The following is a 17,840-nucleotide window of genomic DNA, read 5'->3' as shown; positions in this document are numbered from 1 at the left end:
TATTCTTTGTTGACAAATAGCTTAAAATATTTTCTCCCCAACTGTAGTTTGTATTTTAACTGTTTGTTTCCTTTTCTGTGCAGAAGCTTTATATTTGTATTCTGATTCAATCCCATTGGTCAAGTTTTACTTTTGTTGTCTGGGCTTTTGGATGTTATATAAAAAAATGTTTGCCTGGACCAATATCCTGAAATACTTTTTAAAAATATTTTCTTCTAGTAGTTTTTGTTTGTCCCTTAAGTCTTTAATACATTTTAAGTTAACTCTTTGTATATAAGGTTGTAGTTTGTTCCTCTGCATATTGATATCCCCTCATATTTACATAAAACATTTTACAATATGTAAAATAGGAATGTTTTTACCTGTTTACCTAATCTCTATTGTGTTTTTTAAATTTAATGACAGGGAATGATACTATGCTTTATTTGTGCCAAATTACTTTCATTATTACTAATTTTAACATTAGGTTTAGTAAGATATACTTGACATACTATAAAATATATTTAAATAGTGCAATTGAGTGGTTTTATACTCATGTTGAGAAAGTCAGCAGTCTGTCTATTCTTGCATGGTTGAACAACATATGCATTTTTATATAGTAGGAAAAGAAGCACTCATACCTGAGTTGTGCATATCACCTTGTTTGCAATATTTTTTCCTTGTGCTAGCTTGATGTATACTTCAATTTTTTCTGCTTAAGGTTAGGCATCATAAAACACATTGTCAGGATCACTGCTATTACAGTTATAGGATAAAGAAATGTCGTTCTTGACCTGTGGCACAAGAGAGGTGTATGTAGACCATTCTCTTCAATGGCCTTTGAGGAGACCCACTGGTCATGAGGCTCCATGCTCACAGTTGAAGCCGATTTTGCTCTGTCTCATCTCTATGTAAAGCACTATTCCAGTCAGTGCCTGTTGAGTTATGTATTTTTTGGTAATTCCAACAAGTTCAAAACATACAATGTGTTGACATTCTAGGATTTCTGCTCATAGTGGTAAGGCAATGTTCTAATCTTTGATATCCTCTCAGATATAGGACTTTTATCTCTAAAAACTTGTCACATGCTTGGCAATTGACAATATTATACAACTATCATGAGTATTTAATCCTACAATAGTTTTATCAATACCCAAATAATCCTTGTGACCCTTTGTCAATCCCTATTTTTTCAACCCCATGGCTCCTGACAACCACTAACCTAAATTTTTGTATCTCTATACATTATATATTCTCTTTATAGATTTGAAACAATCCAATATGTGCTTGTATGATTTGTTTCTACCACTTAAAATATTTTCAAGATTCATTTGAATTGTAACATATATTAATATTATATTCTTTATATGGGCAACATTGTATTGCATATATGTATGTGTATATATGTATATATACATATTTATATGTATCCATACAAATATTTGGTTTATTTATCACTGGATAGATATTTGAGTTGTTTACACTTTGTGGCATTTATGATTAATGCTGGCATGAATATTAATATACATGTTTTTATTTAGAAAATATTTTTATTTTTATGGTTGTATACCTAGGAATTGTTGGGTTATATAATATTCTGGTTTAACATTGTGAGGAAATTACAGTGGTTTCCAGAATGGCTAAATCAATTTTAAATTTCACAATTCATATATGAGGATTCTAATTGCTCTATATTCTCACTAAAAGATTATATATTTTCTTTGTTGCAATAATCTTGGTTATATAAAGTGGAATTTTACTGTAAATTTAATTTTATTTTCCATGAAGGTTAATACTGTTGAGGAGCTTGTAATGTGAATATTGATCATTTATGGAATTTATTAGTGAAATTCAGATATTTTAATCATTTTAATTGAGTTATTATTATTTTATTTGTTTTTAGCATTGTATGTTTACATTAATTGTTTATTTTTTATTGGTTCATTGTACATGTATATCATAATGGGATAAAAATCTTGTGTAGACATACATGCACACATTGTCTAGTTAGCCCCTAACCAATCCTCACCCCATTTCTCTCCCTGTCCTTCCTTCCCATGCTTGGCTTAGTGGTTGACATTGATATGTTTGTTTAAGTACATCAGGTGCTTTAGAGAGTTTCCTTCTCTCCCCCTCCCATCTCCTCAGTTAGGTTGCTTTATTTGCTCTTCTATAGAATCTCCTTTTTCACCTATAGTTTCTTTTATAATCCATTTCTACTTAGCTTTCACATATTACTGAAAGCATCCAGTTTCTTATTTTTGGTGACTGACTAATCTCACTTAGCATAATGTCCTCCAGTTCCATCTATTTTCCTGAAAATGATGTAATTGTGTTTTCTTTATGACTGAGTAAAATTCCATTGTGTACATATTCTACAGTTTTGTAATCCATTCATCTGTTGATGGATGTCTTGGCTAGTTACATTGTTTGGCAATGGTGAATTGTGCAGCTATGAACATAGTTATGCATATATTAGTTTGGTAGTTTGATTTTTGTTCTTTTGGGTAGACACCCAGAAGTAGTATTGCTATGTCAAATAGAAATTTTTTTTCCTATTCTTCTGAGGGTCCTCCATACTGTTTTCCAAAGTGGTTGCACTAATTTGCAATCCCAACAACAATGTTTTAAAGTTCCCAGTTCTCCACATCCTTGCTAGCATTTGTCATTGTTTGTGATTTGAATTATTTCCATTATAGTTGGGGATAGTTGGAATCTCAGGGTAGTTTTGATCTACATTTCTATGATTGCCAATGATGTTGAGCATTTTTTCATGTATTTATTGGCCATTTGAATTTCTTCTTTCATGAAGTGTCTATTTAGTTTACTTGGAGTATTGGGTTTTTTTAGTGTTGAAGTTCTTGAGTTCTCTGTATATTCTAGGTATTAGTCCTCTAATATAGGAGTAGGTGGCAAAAATCTTCTCCTATTTTGCTGGCTCTCAGTTGAGGTTTGTGATAGTTTCCTTTGCCATACAGAAGCTCTTCAACTTAATGCAGTCCCATGTATGGATCCACCTTTTAGTTTCTTGTGCCTTTGGGGTCTTGTTGAGAAAGTTTATATCTGTGCCTATGTGTTGCATTGCTATACCTATGCCTTCTTCAAGTTACCTCAAGGTCACCGGTCTAATTTCCAAGTCTTTGATCCATCTTGAATTGACTCTTGTGCAGGGTGAGAAAGTGGAATTTATTCCCTTCCCCCCTTTTTTTTCATATGGTTTACCAGTTTCACCAACACCATTTGCTGAGCAGACTCTTTTTCTTCTAGTGTATGTTTTTGGCCCCTTTGTCAAAAATCAATTGTCCATAAGTATGTGGATTTATTTCTAAGTCTTCTATTCTGTTCCATTGGTCTATGTATCTGTTTTTGTGCCAGTACCATGCTTTTTTTTTATTACATTTGTAGTATAGTTTAAAGTAAGGCATTGTGATTCCTCCTGCATGGTTTTTGTTACTGAGAACTACTTTGGCTATTCTGAGTTTTTTGTTATTTAAAATGAATTTAAGGACTGATTTTTCTATGTTTGTGAGGAATGATCTTGGAAATTTAATGGATATTGCGTTGAATCTGTAGATCACTTTTGAAAGTATGGCCATTTTGATGATATTTATTCTTTCTATCCATGAACATGGAAGATCTTTCCATCTTCTAAGATCTGCAATTTTTTCAATGTTTTATCATTTTTTTGTAGAGGTGTTTTACCTTCTTGATTAAGTTTATTCTTAAGTATTTTAGTTTTTTGTGGGAAATCCAGAGTGAAAGTGTTTTCTGAATTTCTTTTTGAGTGGATTTATGGTCGGTGTACAGAAAAGATTCTTATTTTTTGATATTGATTTTTTATCTGGACACTTTGCTGAATTTGTTGATCAGGAATCTCTGTAAGTCTTGTGTTAAGTTTGTTGGGTGTTATAGGTAGAATATCATGTCATCTGTAAATAGTGAAAGTTTTTTTCCTATTTGTACTCCTTTGATTCCCTTTTCTTGCCGTATTGCCTGCCTAGAGTCTCAAGTACTATATTAAAGAGAAGTGGTGATAATAGACATCCTTGTCTTGTTCCTGTTTTTAGAGGGAATTCTCAAATATTTTCTCTATTTAATATTATTTTAACTGTGGGCTTATAACAGATTTTCTTTATGCTGTTGAGGTATGTTCCTTCTATTCTGATTCTCTGCAGTGCTTTTATCATAAATGGATGTTGGGTTTTATTAAAGGCTCTTTCAGCATCTATTGAAATGATCATGTGATTTTTCTCTTTGGTTCTGTTTATATGACGAATTACATGGATAGATTTTCATATGTTGAACTAGCCTTGCATTCCTGATATTAACCCTACCTGGTCATGATACATAATTTTCTTGATATTGTTTTAAATTTGTGTTGCTAGTATTTTGTTTAACAGTTTTGCATCCAAATTCATCAAAGATATAGGCCTGTAGTTAATCTTTTTGAGTATTTTTTCTAGCGCTGGTTTTAAAGACATTGATTCCTTCAGCTTCTGTTTTTCATGGAAGAGTTTCATTTCTCCATCTAATTTGAGGGATAGTTTTTCTGGGTAGTAAATTTTGGGATGCAATTTGTTTTCTTTCAGAGTTTGGAATATGTTACTCCAGACTCCTCTGGTTTTCATGACTTGATTTGGGAAGCCTGGAGTAATTCTAATTGGTTTCCCTCTGAATGTCACTTTGACATTTGCTTTTGTTGCTTTTAAGATTTTCTTCTTGGCTTCTACATTGATCTCTTTGACTATTATGTGGCATGGGGATCCTTTTCTCTTATCATGTCTAAAGGGGGTTCTATTTCCTGTACTTTTGTGTCAATCTCTTGCTCTATGTTTGGAAAATTTTCTGCTATTACATCTTTGAAAAGATTTTTGAGCCCCTTAGTTTCACCTTATCCTTCCTCTATGCCAATTAAGATGTGCCCATATTTCTTCAATGTCTGATTCCTGCTGTTGAATTGTTTTTCTATGCCATAAACTATGTGTTTATTTTTGAAGTGATCATCTTCTAGGAGCAAGATTCTATTCTCCATGTGGTCTAAGTGATTGTTTATAGTTGTAATAGATGCCTTTACTTCAATGATTGCATACTTTAATTCTTTCAGACACTCTCTAAATTCTTTTCAGAATTCCTGTATTATTTAAGCAGTAACATTCCTAATTTGATCTTCTGGAGATCTCTGCACTTCTGTGTTATCATGTTCTGTAATTGTGGAATTGTGGGAGCTCATTGCTTCCTTGTTGTTCTTCCTTTTCATGGTTTCAGAAGTTTGCCTCTGTTGCTTTTGATAGATTTCTCTCAGTCTCTAGGTGTCAGCTGGTATATCCAGAGATAGTTTGTGTTGTATTCAGTAGTAAAGGCTGAGGAAGTAGGGAAGGGCAGGAGTAAATGGAAGAATAGGGTAAAATCTCAGATAGGGTTGACTAGAGTGAGAGTAAGAGTTTGGTAAAGTAGTATATACTAGAGATTAGAGATAGTAAGAATGAAGTAACCAATAAAGGGTTTCTGGTATAATTATATGAAGTAGATTTGACACAAGGGAGAGATAAGAAGCAGAATAAAGATAGGAAAGGGATAGTGAGAAGAGAGTTGATATGTACGAAGGAAGAAGCTTGGGAGAGGGATTGGGAAGAGGTTAAAAACAAAATACAAGCCAGGCATGGTGGCGCACGCTTGTAATACCCGCGCTTGGGAGGCAGAGACAGGAGGATCGCACTGGTTCGGAGCCAGCCTCGCTGGCTTAAGGGACTCTGTTTCCACATAAAAATGTTAAAAAATAGGTCTGGGAGTGTAGCCCGTGGGAGTGTATACCGGAGGTAGAAGGGCTTCCAGGAACCCCAGTACTACCAAAAAAAAAAAAAAAAAAAAAAAAAAAAAGGAAACAAGCAAATAAAAAAAATCAACCATGCATACATTGTCACACACAAAAAAGATAAAAAAAACCCAGAATAACCTCAACAATGAATTAATGCAACTCTACAAATAAATGACTATTCAGCAGATAGGTCTTCTGCAGTCTCTATCTGTACAGATACTGAGTACCACCAGCACCCTTTCTGCTGTGAGTTTGGCTCACTGAGATTTTTTCAGTCTATGCAGATGGCTGAAACCATTGGGACTGGGTTATGTATTAAGTGCAGGTCAACGCCCATGCTTTTCACTGGTTGGGAGTCTCAGTCTCTCCCTGCCACCATTGATAAAGTATGCCTCTGAGACCAAACTCAATGTAGGATCTCTGTTATCCACAGCTAGGGTTGGTCTGGTCTGACTTCTCCCTTTTCACCATAATTGAGAGGTCTGTGGTGGTCCCAGAACTTCTAGTATTAAGCCAGACTTTTCCCCCACATTTTTCACTCATCAAAGCCTGAGTCTATTTGAGCTTCTGTTATGTCCAACAGCAACCCCCTTTTCCACTTTCTCTGGGATGTATCAGAAAGTCTCAGACCCGGAGTATTTATCAGGGCTGTGCGAGTCTTTAGGGCTGCCCGACTGGGCATTTTCCCATGGTACTGTGACTTCACTTACCGTGTTATTGAGCACAGCTCTGAGTCTCTGGAGGGTGTGGTAATCTCTGCTACCACTCTTTTTTCATTGGATTGAACCACAAGACCCAGAGAGATTTTGCAGCTGCGTGTATCCCTAGGGGCACAGAGCTGAAAGTTCTCCTGCAGGATGCAGTTTCACTTATAATTTTGGTGTGCACTGGTCTGGAACTCTGAGGGGCATGGTGAGCTTGGCTGCTGCTGGCAAGATGATGTGCTGCAGCACACTGTGAGACTGGAATATTTCTATTCTGGTGTTGAGCTCCACTCTGGGTCCCTGGGAGGCGTGGTTAGTTCCCATGAAGCTGTAGCAGGTCTTTGTGTGGGAATGTCTGATTCCTTCCAGCCCGTAAATCTGCAGCTGCTCACTTCAAATCATTGTTTTCCTTTACATCTCTGCACTACAGTGTTGTGAGGAAAAACTTCACTGACGTTGCTCCTGCTGCTGTGGTTCCTGCTGCTCCAAGGCAGACAGTTTTTTTTTCCCCTCTCTGGTTGGTCTTTCAGTCTTCTTTTTCTCTCTCCCTTGTGTTTATAATTTTTATTCCTCTGCTTAAGGTATTATCTGGCTTTGTAGAGCACTGTTTTAGAGGCAATGGAGATCAAGTATCAGCAGGACCCATACATGCTGCTACTCTTGGTCATCATCTTCCACCAAACTCTATTATTATTGTGGGTCTGGGGATGGAACCCAAGGGCATTCAACCTCTGAGCTATACCCCTGCCCTATTTTTTTATTCTTTTTATTTTTGAAACAGGGTCTCACTAAGTTGTGGAGGGCCTCATTAAGTAGCTGGGGCTATCCCCGAACCATGATTCTCCTGTCTTAGCCTCTTGAATGCTGAGATTACAAGCGTGTGCCACCACACCAGGTTTATTATTTTGTTTTAAAGGATCTTTACAATCAGATTTTATTTGTGAGTATTTTCTCTACATTTGTGGGTGGCCTTGCATTTTCCCATAACCTAACAGAGCTCTAATAGTAATAGTATATATTGAATTGATATTTGAGACAACACTTATTTGGCAAAGAATTACAAACTGGGGTCAATTTAGTGGCACATGCAATAGCTAGCTTTGTCAACCTAACTTTTCCACCAGGTGCCCAGACATTTGGTCAAACATTATTCTCCATGTGTCTATGAGAGCATTTCTGGATGAGGTAAACATTTAAGTCAATAGATTAAAAAAGCAAACTGTCTTCCATATTGTGTATTTGCCTCAGTCAATTATTTGGATACCTGAATCAAACAAAAGGGATAAATAAAAAGGAACTTTGTCTAGCCAAGCATGGTACCGCACACTTGTAATCCCCACGCTTGGGAGGTTGAAACAGGAGGATCATGCAGGTTCGAAGCCAGCCACGCTGGCGTAAGAGACCCTGTTTCCAAATATAAAAAAGTATAAAATGGGTCTGGGAGCATAGCCCAGAGATATAAGGGCTTCCAGGAACCCCCAATACCACCAAAAAAAAAGAGAAACTTTGTCTGCATAGCTGCTTGAGATAAACCATCGGTCTTCTGCTTTAGGACTGGAACTTGTACCACCAACTTTCTTGGGTCTTCAATTTGCTAAGTATAGACTTCAGGACTTCCCAAGGTCTTATTTTTTTCTATCATCTATCTATCTATCTATCTATCTATCTATCTACCCATCATCTATCTATTTCTATCAGCTATCATTTATAATCTATCTATATCTTCTATAATCATCATCCTAATCATCTGCTATTGTTTTGTTTCTCTGAAAAACAATGAACAACATCAATTATCTAAAGTAAGTAGAATATAGACCAACAAAATTTTAAGGATGATATTTATAAATTGGTCCTGAATATCTAAATATTTGGTTGCTTGTCTGAAACAATGAAAAATAGGTGGTCCAAAATGAGTAAGTTAGAAATGTTTGGCCTGCCTTAGTTTTACATAGAGGAAAGGATTTAAAAGATTAGGGAGTTTGTAAAATTAGGGTAAGTCTTTCATTTAAGATCTACTCACCCACACTGGGAGAGTCCAGAACACATATTTTTCATGACTACTATGGGAAATAAATTTAAGAAGGCATACATAGTATCCTCAAAAAGCTATTGCTCTTCTCTGAAGGAAATACTTTATAGTGGGAATGGTAGTCACTGAATTGGGGAAACTAAATTTAATGAGTCTAGTTCAATCCTAGAGGGAACAGCCAAGTGACAATACTCAGCTTCCATGGGCAAGAAGAATGTGGTTAGTGCGATGGACAACAGAGTCAAGGTAACAACTGGAATAATATGATTTGTCCAGATGGTGCTTGCTGGTTGCTCATGTTTTTTCTGAAAATAAAATAGGGAGCCTAATAAAATTTATTTGGTATGAAAAAGCAGGAAAATTATATGTTAAGTGAATAAAATTATAATCTGAATCATAAAAGCAGAGTGTCATAGCCTCTTAATCAATTCCCAGAATCAAACCTCTTTCAAGACCCCAAATTCCTTAAATTAAGGACAGGCTAGGTTGCCTTAATAAAGGACCCTAGTACAGTACCCAAAATGTATATTCTTAGTCTTTTCACATTCTTTCTCAAAGGCAGCCCTAGACTTTTATCAGTATAATTGTATTGAGGAAAAGAAAATAATCAGCTCTTTCAGGAATTACTGAGTATTGAATCAAATCTGACATTGACTCCAGAACAGCCAAACTGTCACTGTGGCACTTAAGTCAGAGTAGAGGCTATGGAGGTCAGTGAGTCAAAGGAGTTTTAGCTCAGGTCTGTCTTTACACTGGGTTCATCAATAGATCTTGTGGTTATTCCCTCAATTCCAGAATGCCAACTGAAACAGACACAACCTACACTGTAAGGACTATTAAAGTGAGAAAGACCAGTGGTAGGCATTAGAATGTCCTCTATGTAGAAAAGTTATAAATCAAAAGCATAACCATATTCCTGAGGAATTAAAAATGAATGCCATCTTTAAGAGCTAGCAAGGGGCAGAAATGGTGATTCACAACATGTCTTATTCAACTCTCCTATTTGGATGTGTAGAAGACAGACAGATCTTGATGAATTACAGTGCATTGCCATAAACAATGTGGTGATGACTCTAATCATAGCTGCTCTACTAAATGTATCTTCATTGCATAAGCAAATCAACACCTCTCATAGTGCCTGTTGTAATTATTCATATGGTAAATGCCTTTTTCTCTATCTTTGTCCATCCAACATAGGCTGTTTTCTTATAGATGTCAAGGTCAGCAATACACTTCCAAAGTCCTACCATATGGTATGCTAATTTTACAGCTTTATGCCATACTTTATTTCACAGAGAGATTGATCTTCTTTCCCTTGCACAAGATATCATACTTTTCTATTACCTTGATGATATTATTCAATATTGAGCAGAATTCTCTAAACTTATTGGTAACACATCTGTGTATCAGGTGGTGAGAAATAAGCCCTCCCCCCCAAAAAAAATTCAGGGTCTTTCTCTCTCAGTGAAATTTCTAGGAGCCCAATGGTGTTGGGCATACTGAGATCTTATTTGTAATGCTAAGGATAAGATGATGGATTTTGCTTCTCATACAACAAAAATGTTGCACAATACCTACTGGACTTTTTTGGATTTTGGAGAAAAACATATTCTGTATTTGGTATGTTACTCCAGCCCATTTATCAACTAACCCAAATATCTTCTAGCTTTAAGTATGACCCAGAACAAGAGAGAATAGGTCCTATTATAGGTCAAAGCTGCTGTGCAACCTGTTTTGATTTTTGCCATATAATTCAGTCAATCCAGTAGTACTTGAAGTGTCACTGGAAAATAGGAATCATGCTCTTTGGACCCTTTGACAATCCCTGAAAAGTAAACTGAAGTAAAGTCCCTTTGGAATTTTAAGGAACCAACTACCATCCTTTGTGGATAAACTATTTTCCTTTGAGAAACAGTTTTTGACTGGATACTGGACCTTAGTAAAAACTGAAAAACTTACCATAGGCTAATAACATGCTATGCAGCTTAGACTCTCTAAATTCATTTTGGAATTGTAGAAATTTCACTGAGAAAGATCTTGAATTTCTACCACTATGAACTTGCAAAATTCCCTATCCACAATGATAAAATTTCACACAACATCAGTTCTGATAAAATAATTTACTTTATAGTTAAGGAGGTGCCGCAGTGGAATCATGCTAATAAATAAATAAATAAATAAATTAATTAATTAAAAAAGTCATTGGTATTATGTTTCACACAATCCTCAAGCCCTTCTCTTGCTACTATAATAGACTGGCCTTTTGAAGACTCAATTACAGTGTCAAATAGTTGGCAATACTTTTAAAAACTGGAGCATAGTTTTCCAGTAGGCTGTGTATGGTTTATATCAGGATCTACTATAGGATTTTTTTTCTCCAACATACAATATACATAATTCTGTGAATCAAGGGGTGAAAATAACAAAAGTAACACTCATTAATGACCTCTAGTGACCCACTAGCAAACTTTTGGCTTCTTATTCCCATGACTTATTATCTGTTGGCCTAGAGGGCTTAGATCCAAATGAAAAAAAAAAAAATATGTCCACCAGAAGACATGGCAGTAATTCAGTTCAACTGTAAGTTAAGACTGCCACCTTGTCACTCTGAACTTCTCAAACTTCTGAGTCAACAAAACAAAAACAAAAACAACAACAAAATGGAGTTACCAATTGATTTGACTACCAAGGAGAAATTGGACTGCTACTCCTCAATGGATGTCAAGGAGGATATACCTGGAATACAAAAAATCCCTTAGGGTGTCTCAGCATTATCATGTTTTATGATTAAAAGTCAATGGAAAACTACAATAATACAGCCTATACAAGAATAAAAATGGCCCAGACCCTTCAGGAATGAGTTTTTGTCACTTTATCAGGTAAGAGCCATGACCAGCTGAAGAACTTGCTAAATGCAAAGAGAACAAAGAATGGCAATGAGGAAAAGGTGATTATAAAGATCAGGTATGACCATGTAACCAGTTACAGAAATGATGACTTTAGATATTTTGAGTATTTCCTCATTATTTTCTACAAAGCAATAGTGTATAAGTATACATTAGATAGATAAATTTATATTACAGTCTCAGACTTAATGCTGGTTTGGTTTTTGACTTTGTGATAATGCAAAGGTGGTATGAAGTCAGTAGAAACTGTATGTTTTAAATTTTTATCTTTTCCTGGACTAGTGATATATGCAAAAATATTCTTTTTGGATACTGACCAGTGGTAGCCAAACACAGCTACCAGTCTAACACACTATCATGAAGATAAGTATCCAGAACTATATACTGTGTTGCTGAGCTATGATGGTTGGTAGTTTAGATGTATTAAATATATATTTGACTTATAATATTTTATTTATTTATTAAAATTTTTATTGGTGCATTGTAGTTATACATCTTAAGGAGTACAAGATGGTAGAGGCATATGTGCACACATCCCCCAATTAGCCCTTACCCAATTCCCACCCCATTTTCTCATGTTTGGATTGTGATTGGCTTTGATTGTTTGGAAATGTACATCACATACTTTAGGAAATTTCCTTCTTTACCCTTCCCATCTCCCTCAGTTAGGTTGCTTTATTTGCTTATCTATAGAATCTCCTTCTAGAGTTATTCCTATGACCCATTTTCTCCCTAGCTTCAGCATATTAGGGAGAATATCTGATTTCTCATTTTTTGTGACTAACGAATCTCACTTAGCATAATGTTCTACAGTTCCATTTATTTCCTTGTGAATGACATAATTGTGTTTTACTTTATAGCTGAATACAATTCCATTGTGTACATGTGCCATAGTTTTGTAATCCACTCAACTAGAATAGCAATCATTCAGAACACAAACAACAACAAATGCTGGTGAAGATGTAGAGAAATGGGAACTCTAATACTTTGTTGGTGAGATTGCAAATTAGTGCAATCACTTTCAAAAACAGTATAGAGAATACTCAGAGAATAGGAAAGAACCTACCATTTGATTTAGCAATACCATTTCTGGGTATATACCCGAACAAATGGAAATCAAACTACCAAACCAATGCATGCATATTTATGTTCATAGCTGCACAATTCACAATTGTCAAACTATAGACTTATGATATTTTAAAACTATGATTGGTTTACTGGACATGACTACATCCTAAATCATATATTTATATCTATATATGTCTATATAGATATATATCTATATTTCTATATAGATATCTTTGCTTTCATTATTTTCTTATTCCCCACTGTGTATATGTGTATACATGCTATTAGTCCTATGGCCCCCAGAGCACCTAGGGTGGAGACTTTTATTTGTCTGCAAAGAGCAATTTATGTTTTCTTTTCTAAATCCTGAAAACTGAATTTTTTATTTGTCATTTTAAAGGAAGTCTTCCAGGTTCTCTTGCAACAGTGGTTGACTAAATGATTGCCATCAGTATATAAATTGAATCAAAGCCATACACTGGATTTCACAGAAAGAAAAACCAGATGGCAGCATGTTCTCTCTGACATCTTCATAAAGACACTAAACCAATCTAGGCAGCATAGTTGTGTGTGTTTTTCACCTCAGAAAGAAACTCAAGTTTCATTGCTATTGTTTCTTTGTATGTGTGTGGGGGGTATATTACTTTTTTTGAGGTACTGGAAATAGAACCCAGGGGTAGTCTTTCTCCAAGCTACACCCTCAGACCTATTTATTTATTTATTTATTTATTTATTTATTTATTTATTTTTGGTGGTACTGGGAATGGAACCTTTCTACCTCCGGGCTACACTCCCAGACCTATTTTATGTTTTTATTTGGAAACAGGGTCTCTTAAGCCAAAGTGAGGCTGGATTTGAACCTGCGCTATCCTTCTGTCTCCACCTCCCAAGCGCGGGGATTACAAGCATGTGCCAACACACCTGGTGCCAGCACTATTTTTTTATTTTTTATTTTGAAACAAGGTCTCACTCAGTTGTAGAAGGCCTCATTAAGGAGCTGATGCTTTCTGCGAACCGCGATCCTCCTGTCTCAGCCTCCCAGATGCTGGGATTACAAGCGTGAGCCACCAGGCCTGGATTGCTATATTAGTTTTAAAACTGAATACTTGAGAAAATGCATCCAATACTCTCATATTTCTAGTAAAGTAAGATTTGGCTGTCTGAAAGGTTGAGTAGCAAAAGGACAAGTTTCACTGATTTTTCTCAAGTACAAAAATTTTTTATATACTTTTTCATTTAGCTCTTGATAGGTAGCAGCATACTGTATTTAGTTTTATATCGATTCTTCTGTGCCTGAAGTGAGGTCTTGTCTATTAAGGGGCGAAGAAGAGGTGGGGAGGGGGTAGAAGGAGAGAGAGAGTGAAAAAGCTTTCTTCAGGTGAATTAAGATAAAATGAAGCCCAATTTTCTTATCTTAAAAGGTCTCCCCCCCAAAAAAAAAAAGGTTCTGGCAGTAAGTTTTAGTTTAACAAGGTGAAAAAATCAATACCGCATCTAGGTTTGAAAATTGGACAACATGAGGGATTTCAGTATTTTCCTCAGTGTTAATATAATCAATATTTTCCTTTGCCATTGCAGATACATAGATGTCATCCAATTTTATGACATTAGCATATTCCATGGTTTGGTTACTCTAAGAATTCTGAGAATTAAGTGCATTGTGCCAGTTTGTTAATGTCTTGATATTTGCAAAACTATAATATGTATTAATTGCATATCCATTTCAGGTAAGAAATAGATAATAAATGAAGACAATATTGAATATGTTAGATACATGTTAATTGTAATATTAAATATGAAAATATATTGCCTACTTATTTATTTATTTATTTTGTGTGTGTGTGTGTGTGTGTGTGTGTGTGTGTGTGTGTGTGTGTGTAGGTCTGGAGATGGAAACCAGGTACAGTCAACCTCCAAGCTACACTCCCTACCCTATTTTTTTATTCTTTGTTTTGAAACAAGTTCTCACTAAGATGCAGAGGGCCTCACTAATTAGCTGAGGCTGTCTCTGAACGGTGATCCTCCTGTATCAGCCTCCAGAATGCTCGGATTACAAGTGTGCACCACCACACCCGGCTTGCCTGCTTTTAATATTGACAAACTTTGAAAAAATAATTTAAGAACTATTTCCTGAGTATCTCCTATATTCTGGGTGCTATTCTTTCAATTAGGAAAAACAGATAATATTTTATCCTATATAAATACTTAGCCTATTTTCTTTTGTGTGACATTTTGTGTTTATTTTAACTTTTTATTTTAGTTACAGATGTATGGAAAGTTGCAAAGAAATGTATAGTGAAAGCTCAGGCATGCATATTAACCTCCACTAATGTTAACATCTTGTATAATTGTAGTACAGTATTAAAACTAGGAAGATCTCATTGATACAATACACAAATTTTTCATATTTCCCAGGTGTAACCATGCTGAGTAATGTGTGTGTGTGTGTGTGTGTGTGTGTGTGTGTGGGTGTGTGTGTGTATTCCCTTGAAATTTTATCCCATATAGAGCTTCATGTCAGTGCTTTCAAGACACAGTTCCCCACGTTCAAAAGGCTCCTTAATTTTACCCAAGTACAGTTACTCCACTTAAACCAACCTAATTCCTGATAACCACTATCCTTTTTCTTTTATAATTTTGAAAATTGTTATAAAATTTCCAAATGCCGTATAGAATCATATGGAGATTGACTTTTCCACTCAACATCAATGGACATATGATTCACACAAGTCTTTTTATGTATCAATAGTTTGTTCCTTTTTATTCCTAAGTAGTAACCTATGAGTATTCACTTAAAAGTTTCTTTGTAAACGTAAGTTTAATTTCTCTGGGACAAATCTACTTCCATGGGAGCAATTGCCAAGTCTTATTTTTGCTTTCAAAAACTGATACACTATTTTCTAGAGTGTCCATATCATTGTATATTCTCAGAAGCAATATATTCAGTCTGCCCTTTTTCAGAATTTGAAGTAATCAATTTTTTATTTTATGAAATGTATGTATCGCATGATGGCTGATGATATGGAATATGTATATTTTATTTGTCATCTCTATGTTCTGTTCAATGAAATGTCATTTTATTTTTTATTTTTTACTGGTGCATTGTAATCAAACATCTTAATGGGATAGAAGATGGTAGAGACATACACACATCACCCAATTATCCCTTACCCAATCCCTGCCCCATTCCTCCTTCTCATGCTTGGCTAAGTGACTGATTTTGGTATGGTTGTTAAAGTACATCATGTGCTTTAGAGGATTTCCCTCTTCCTCCCTCTCATTTATGTATTTTGCCATTTTCTAATTGTACTTGCTTTTACTATTAAAAATATCTTTTTAATTCTAGATGTCATGTCTTTAGTTGATATGTAAATTAAAAATATTTTCTCCTAGTTTAAAATTTGACTGTTTATTCTTTTAACAAAATATTCTGCAGAATAAGATTTTTACCCTACTGAGTCCTTCCCAGCCCTTTTTAGTATTTATTTTGAAATGAAAATTTTCTAAGTTACCATATGCTAGCCTCAAATATGTGATCCTCCCATCTCAACCTCTCAAATACTGAGATTATGGACAGACATCACCATACTAGATCAGAGCAAAAGTTTAAAGTTCATTTTGATGAAGTCCAATTTGTTAATAATTTACACTCTTGATTATATACTAATTTGATTTTGATTTAGATATCTCCTACATTATATAGTGACAAATTAATAATTTATTAATGTACTAATGTGTTAATGATATATTTATCTTACAAGAAGCTACATATGTGATAAAATATAAAAATATATACATACACACAGTGTAAATATACCTGGGAAATATAAATTCTATAAATTGTATCAATGTTAGTTTCCTGGTTTTGATATTATACTATAATTATACAAGAGTATTTAAATTATTATAATAGGCAAAATTTTATCCATTATAAGAAACAATTTTGGACATACTGGGACTTTTCTTAGAAAATATGCCAAACCTTTCATCTTCCCACTTTCCATTAACACATATTTTAATCCTTAGAAACTTTTTTTTTAATGTGGGGAATATTAAAACACTGTTTGCTTTCTACGATGGAAGAACCATCATCAATCTTATTTATCCCCTGGTCAGCCTACTTCTATCAGTACAGTTCACTTGTGAAGTGTTTACTGTTATCTGATAGTTAATGACTAGAAATTCTCCAATCTATTAAAGGTAAATTATACTGCACTCATTTATATATCATCAAAATATCATGCCAAAGCAAATATTCTATAGTTTGATGTGTATTTCACTCATTCATGCATTCAACAAACATATAATAAGTAGTCCCAAAGTATCAGACACTATTTAAGAATTAGTGAATATATTAGCAAAATGTACAGAAAATAAATTGTGTGTGTGTGTGTGTGTGTGTGTGTGTGTGTGTGTGTGTGTGTGTGTGTTGGCACTGAGGATGGAACCCAGGGGCCCTCTATCTCCAGGCTACACTCTCACATCTATTTTTTATATTTTATTTGGAAATAGGGTCTCTTAAGCCAGTTGAGGCTGGCTTCAAACCTGCATGATCCTCCTGTCTCAACCTCCCAAGCGCGGGCATTACAAGCATGCGCCACTACGCCCGGCAAAATAAATGGTTATTAAAATTTAATCTGAATTTAAATTTATTATTTTTTGTAGTACTAAGAATGGAACCTAGGGGAATTCTACCTCTGAACTACACCCCCAGCCTGACTTTTTATTCTTAATTTTGGAACAGGATCTTACTGAATTGCAAAAGGATTCACTAAGTATCTGAGGGTGTCCATGAACTGCTATCCTCCTGTCTCAGCCTCCCAAATGCTTGGATTACAAGCATGCACCACCGCGCCCAGCGTTAATTTAAAATTATATTTTACACATATATACACATATATTTTGTGTATATACAAAAGCATATACATATTTATATGTATATAAACACTTATATACATATAAATATTTATGTTTGGTATTAGGGATTGAACCCAGAGTTATTCTATCTCCAGTTAAACACCTAGCCCTTTTTATGTTTTTATTTTGAAACAAGGTCCCTTTAAGTTGCTGAGGCTGGCCTTAAACCTGTGATTCTCCTGTCTCAGCCTCCCTAATACTGGGATTACAGGCCCGTCCACAGCATTCTTCCAGCCATACACTTAAATAAATCTAAACACAGTGCATCACTAGGTGTTAAGCTTTTCAATTTGCTTAAGCAGTCAACTAAATGCTTTATGAACAATTTCAAATTTAATTTTTAATTATTTATGTCACATTTTTGTGTCTATACAATCTTAGGTACTTATTTGGAGGGTTTGTTACTTTGTTTTCAGAAAGGC

The sequence above is a fragment of the Muscardinus avellanarius genome (genome assembly GCF_963383645.1).
Source record: "Muscardinus avellanarius genome assembly, chromosome: 4".
Lineage (NCBI taxonomy): Eukaryota > Metazoa > Chordata > Mammalia > Rodentia > Gliridae > Muscardinus > Muscardinus avellanarius.
The sequence above is the reverse complement of the archived record's forward strand: the minus strand, read 5'-3'. Positions refer to the sequence as shown.